Genomic DNA, 7,238 nt, shown 5'->3' with positions numbered 1-7,238 from the left:
GCTTGAAAATTGTTACACATTTTCCTTGTTTTTTTTAAACTCCATTGAAATTAATGGAAGGATTTTTTTATTTTTATTTTTTATAATCGATAAAATAAGTTAAATACCAACATTATAATCATACGACAAAAATATTGCAAAAGGAGAACTTACCTGCACGCATAATATAATATTGAAGTTTTTAAAGGGCTAGTAATTTGACACAACCAAACGGGTGATAGCTTTATTTAAAATTGATCCTCTGGATTCATTTTTGGAACTAATTACTTTAAAATGCCCAAAATTTCTTAAGAACGTTAAAATAAGTAACGATAGTGATTAGTTACATCAAATGCATTCTTATATAAGATATAGGTATATGAGTTAATTTACGCCAGGGACACGATTACAATGGGAAGTTAAAGGCGTCATACCTTTACCATGACGGTAAAGTTGAAGATAAATTCTTCCAAGCGATTACGATATGTAACAAGGGGACGCGTATGCCACGGTACACATATTTAAGCACTAAAATGACATCTTCATTATGACGTCAGAGTTGAAGATAAATTCTTGCGAGCGATTACGAAGATGCACTATCGACCTCCTACCTTCAAGTTTTAAGGTAGGTACATCAGTATGTACCGACGGTATATATATCTACTCATCAAAAGTCATAAACTTTTTGTTCCACCGTTTTAGCAGTTTTCGCTTGAATTACAATTAGTTAAATTTTTTAGTCGTTCTAAGGTGGCCAGTTTTTTTCTCAAAAGCCCTTTTAAAATACGAAAGGGAAATATAAAATTGTGAAGTCGAATTAAATTTTGACATAACTGTCAGTTTCGAATCCGAACGTTTAGATGCAGTAGTTAGACTGGCTAGATGCTGCCCTATTAACATCTAAGACCATCTAGCCGTAAAAATATGGCCTCCATAAAAAATAAATTTAGTTTTTTTTCCATCTGTTTTACTACCTTCCTGAGTGTACGTATCAAGATGCCAAAAAAGCCGGCTTAGTAATACCTCGGTATATAAATACAGACGAAAGTTAAACATACCGTCTTTGTAATTGTCAAATGTCATATAAAAATCAAAAGCGAGCATTTTGTGCTCGAATTGGGATTTATTTAAGTTTATAATCGCTTTGAAACGTCCACTTTTTATCACAGAAGCCTATTAAAATATGAATGAGAACTATTTTAAAATTTAATCAAGTAAGGAACGCGGACTAAATTTTTGGTGTCATTCAAATCGGTAGAACATACCGAGATAGATAGAGATATTACAGAAGTTAATTTACCGTTTTGGTATGTACCGATGAAGATAGCACAAATTTGTACTGTCAGGGAGCAAAGGGTTAAGAAAGATTTTATTTTTCCATGTAGTATTTAATTTTATATTTCCGCTTACAATATGCTTATGGCGTATGAGCACCGGTAGATACTTTTTTAGGTTCAAAAATACTAGAATAATATTATTCACGGTTAAACGTACAATGTTTAAGTACCTAATGTAACAAATGTGTGGGATGTAGATATATGTTTCCAAGAAGTATTTAACTGTTTAAAAATCACAATCCTCCGTGAAAATAAAATTTATTTCGTTTTCCCGGGAAGCAGATTTCTAATGCAACCAAAAATATAATATTCTCCGTAATAAACCGTAACTTTCGTCATCTCGCAAATCATTTTTAACCACGTTAGAGACTTAAGGATTACAAAAAAATGCTTTATTTCACGTTAAAGTACACGTAAAATCACTTCCATTATCCACTTTAAAAGAACTTAATATCAATAATTAATACAAACCATCTTCTAGTGAAAAATTTCTTTTTAACGTACTGAAAGATTTGATCAGAAACTTTAAAGACGATTTTGTGTCTACGTAAGATGTAGTAGGTAGTAGGTAGGTACTTGGGTTAGTGAAAATGATTTGACATTATGATGCGATCAATGTTTTGCTATTGTTTTCCACTAATTTCTTTTTTTTAAAGACGAAAATGTGGAAAAAGAATCGACGATGTGCGTATTATAAAAATGAAAAATATGATGTGGAAAAAACGTCGCAAAACCAAAGAAAAATTTAATAAATTTCCTTCTAAATGGCCGCTTTTGGCGGGACAATTCATTCCTTTCGCTCAAGAATCAGTTCCGTTTCAATTTTTACTCGGCAGAATCAAATAATGAATTGAGTTAACTGAAGGATAATACAGGAAGTCATTTCGAGTTCAATGGGGAGTGATTTTTATCCTAACCTCTACCATAGGTGGTTTTCATCCTTGATGGAACAGTCACAATAAGAGTCAACTAGCTCTGATGCGACAAAGTTAGGTACTACTCCTTATTCTCATAGTATCTCTTCTGCACATCCTAAATATTATCCCTTTCCTTCGAATTCTTTTGTGTTATTTCTTAAATCTATTTATTACTATGGGCAGGTTTAAGCAGCAAATTTTCTTTCAATCAAATATGATAAAGGAAAATTTATTTATTTATTTACATACACAAGTTTACTGTACATTTTTTGAGACATAAGTCCCAACTCCATGGGACTAAAAGTCCCGTGTTGAGATAGTTACATTTAATAAAAATTATATAAATGCATACACTTTTTTTTCTTATGCATATGTTGGTTGACAGTTAATGTACATGGCATAAACCAAACGAATACTTCGTAATAACAAGAGTCTCACATAGGCATGGCCTGTGCGTAGGTATACTGGTTTTTTACGAGCGTATGTACAAGTTTAATATAAACATACACATACATATTTTAGAATATACTATAAACCAAAAATAAACCATTTTTATTAGAGATTTACTGAAATGATCACGGACGTCTCATTCTACGACACACTTTTTTGCATATTTTTCAAAGGTGTGATCGGTTAAACGTGACATCATATTATTAGTAAATACATTATATAATGTAGGAGCTAAGAAAAGTGCATGCCTTTCATCATCATAATTACCTTATTTGCATTTGTGGTGCAAAGGATATCGCATCGTTTGTAATATTCAAGAAGAAAGGATGATCATAATTACGCTTTGTGCGCCAGAACTCCGAATATATTACATAAAGTAAATTTTATATGTATTATATTTAGATAGTACGATATTTTTATGTTTACATATTTAATCATTTAGGTAATTACTTCCCAGGTATCGGAAATGTCGATTTTGAATTAATTTATTTTTCCCCTTTTTATTTGTTTTAATTTACTATTTATTTTATAAAAATTGTAAGTATTTTTTACACTTCTGTTAATTTTCTTGCTCGGAATGTTTCGGATCGAGCTGCGATTTTTCTTCATTTAATGATTTCGTCATTGCTGCCAGGGTTGGGTATTGTGCCATCTTCCGGCCACCCTTCTTCCGTATTCTTCTCCGAGGACGATACCACCCTATTTTATACCCTACCATTGAAATCTCCCAACTATTATACTGGATACTATCTTTACCACCCTGTATATCTCAATGCACTAGTCTCCGCATTGTTATATCATGTCCGATTAAACGGGGTGATTTTTTTAAATATCTAAAGCGTAATCGTCACCAGCGGGATTATATTTTTTAAATTAATTTATATTGATTAATATAGTTGCATAAAATGAGACATGTTTTTATTTCTATTGCAATCTACTTTTATATATTTAGTTAATCTTAAAACTGTAACTTTCCAAAAACGAGACTAGCTCTTGTGATTGGAGAGTAGCTAACGCTGATGCTTACCATGTTTTAGTTATTTGGTAGATTTGAAGTTGTGTAATTTAAAATATAAAAAAAACAGTTTTACAAATGTTATAAATGTACATTTGGAAATATATTCATACACATAATATATTATTTGATTGATTTGGTGTTTATTTTGTAGAACTCCATATTTAAACTTATAATATTAGAAATCAAACACTGATTTGAATGTACTGAACACTTTATTTTATTTTTACAAATATGAAAACAAAATTTTCGTGACAAATGTTTCACCTTCTTAAACGAACGACATTCGTTTGAAAATGCCCTAACAAGGCGAAACAATTGTCACGAAACTTTTGTTTTTATATTTGTAAAAATAAAATAAAGTGTTCAGTAGACTCAAACCAGTGTTTGAATTTCTAATATTATAAGTTTACATATGTTCTTACCTTCATGAAACAAAAAAGAACAAGTTCCGCTGCAATGGCGTGCCAAAGTAGCGCCCTATGAACCACGAAGGTAATGGGGGGTATTGTTACTTTGTTCGGGTGATATTTATAAAAAATCTTTCGTTTTTCACAGAAAAATGCAGAGGCAACAAAAAACCTTAATGCATTTGAAGATCTACTAATTTATGCAATTTAAAATCCTTAACGTTTGAAAAATGTATCATCGAAGTAATAAATTAATTAATTTGATTTATTGGCGAATTAAACAGATTAATAAATAAAAATTATAAGACATAATATTGAATCCAAACTTTCATGGAGCTACCAATTTGAGCATGTAAAATCAAAAATAGCACCCGTAACTGGCGTATTGTATACACTTCGAGGCTTGCTTCCTCATCCCGTTTTGTTTACCGTCTACTATGCTTTGATTCATTCTCACCTATCTTATTTATCATGCATATGGGGTTTTGCCACCAAAAATCAGATCTCGGAAAAACAAGTTCTTCAGAACAGAGCTCTAAGAAATATTCTTGCACTTAAACGGGATTTCCATGCCAAGGATATCTACCGACAAACAAAGATACTTCCTTTCAAGGTAATGCCACTGCATGACATAACCAATACTATTTTAAATATCATCAACTTTTCTGCTCACTCAAATTTAAAATACACATTTGGTCATAATATTCATAATTACAATACGCGTTATTCAGGGAATCTTCATGTGTCTAAGTTTCGCTCAACAAAGTTTGGCAGTAGGTCCTTGGAAAATATTGGCCATTCCAAATATAATAAACTGCCCGATGAGCTAAGACACGAAAAATTTAATAAAAAATCCAGAAGTGTCCCAATTAAAAAATATTTCTTAAATCTTTTTGATAGTGATAATTATTAATGTAGTTTATATACGATGGTGTTTTATGTTTTTTATACAATAATGTTTTCTTTTTATTTCGGATGTATTAATTTGTATGATATTATGTATTGTCAAAAAAATGGTTTTTCTTATGCACGGTCCCAAATGCGTTTCTAACTCCTGGGAGTATAATATGTAATTTTTTTAGTATATGTTTTAATAATAATAATAATTACTATATTAAACAATAACAATGCAAATTAAACGATTACACAGATAAAAAATATGAATTTTATTATAAAAAGATAAGTGTATAATATTTTTTTTTTTCACATTATAAACAATGATTAATAATTAAAATAATAGTAACCTCACCTAGGGTTACCCGTGCTAAGGACACTTAACAATAAACTTTTTATATTTTTGCATGTGAGAATTTACAAAAAAAATAATTAATACACCGAGAGAAATGACAAAATGTTTAGACAGTTTTAAACACTGCGTATTTATATTTATACTTAATTTATGTTAATTACCTAAGACAGCGTCAGCATGGATTGTTTTATATTCCGATGTACAGGATCAACCTGCCGATTGTTATGCCTGTTGGGATAGGCTAACAACATCGCTCTGGGATCTGTTCCATGTATCTGAAGGGGTTTTCCGCAGCAGGATTCTCCTACTACTTTTACACCAGTCTCTTTCATGTATTTATTTATATTGTATAATATGTACGTATTGAATACATTTTTGTAATGTATACGTTATTTTAAAATAAACCTATATTATTTATGTTATAAAACGCACAATATTGGTTTGGGCGAATGAGACAATTCATTTTACTTCTACCCAGCTCCGCTATCCATTTTTTATAGTCTTTTTGAACATTTTCTCGTTACTAATTCTTTTATATAGTATGTAAGGGAGGGTATGTGTGTATGTGTGTGTGTATAAAATTGAATATGTAGAGAGAGGAAGAGATAGGAGAAGAATTAATAAGAAACTCGTTATCAGATTTTACATTTCGTAATTCAAAGGTACCTAACATATTTACCTACTGCAAACATAACTGAAGTATCGTTTATATGATATGTGGACAATACAATAGACATGACAATATTGCCATGTCCCAGATCCGTAAACAGCTACGACCATACAGGACAGAACGCTGGGACAATACGAAAATTCAGCCATAGTTCACATGTAAGCGCCGTGAAAATGAATACAGGACGATTCTTATTACGAGTGAGTTTTTATCACGAAAAATACTGTATATTTTATAAAAAAATTATTAGTGTTGTTAAAAAATTAACTAAATAAAAAAATTTTTTTTTCTGCCGCCATTTTCAGCAGAAAATTTGTGCAGGAGCGACACGTTCACGTCGAGCAAATCGTCTATTATCACAAGGTCCTGTTCGTGCGCGTTCACGCGGTGGTGGGGTTTATCATTGTCCCGTGGAGATAGTTTGCCTATCTCTCGGTGTCTCAGAACAATGTTTTGTCCCACAAATTGCTGTTCAAACGTGGACAATGGTCTAGTCCTATGACAAAACAGTATTGTATCGTTTACGTGTAAACGGCCCTCGAAGAAGAACTACTTTCATATTGACAGTATTAATTAAATTGAAATTATCGATGTTATAATTTGACAAGAAGCGAAGATACACTATATTGATTAAATGATGCTTTATACAAGGTACTCTTAGTAGGCACCCGACCGAATGTGCGGTGGAAAGAATAAATGTGTAATTCCCTATGAGGTTCAAAGCGAAAAGCCTGTGAGGAAAACTTAAATAGAATTTCTTTTCCCAGCATTACACAAAGCCTCGAATTTTCAATAAACACTGGTGACCGTGTCGTCATACACGACTTTCAATACCTTAAATACTTTTTACTTTCAAATGTTTCCATTCTTATATCTCCCATTCAGGTGTCGGCCAGGAATTGTATAGAAGGCGAAGGGGAAGGATCATAAAAGATCGTATGTGTCTATTTGAAAAACATAAAAGCGAGGGGCTTTTATGTTTCTCAAACATTGGTTAAAGGACTGAAGTAATACCCGAGGAACAGACCGCGCTGAGTCGCGAGGTATTAAGATTTCCCGACGCCTTCCACCCGTTTTAATGGCGACGTTGATTATGTTTCCGTTCTATGCAGTTACTTCTAAGTGCTTCCGGAAGTATGCATTGTGTTCATTGGTAATTTTGTAACATTTGGAGTAGTGTAGTGCTTACGTATTGACCTTAACGTCAAATT

Source organism: Micrasema longulum, unplaced genomic scaffold (genome assembly GCF_059751315.1).
Source record: "Micrasema longulum isolate JH-2025_06_02 unplaced genomic scaffold, ASM5975131v1 h1tg000138l, whole genome shotgun sequence".
NCBI lineage: Eukaryota > Metazoa > Arthropoda > Insecta > Trichoptera > Brachycentridae > Micrasema > Micrasema longulum.
This window is presented reverse-complemented; position numbering follows the sequence as displayed.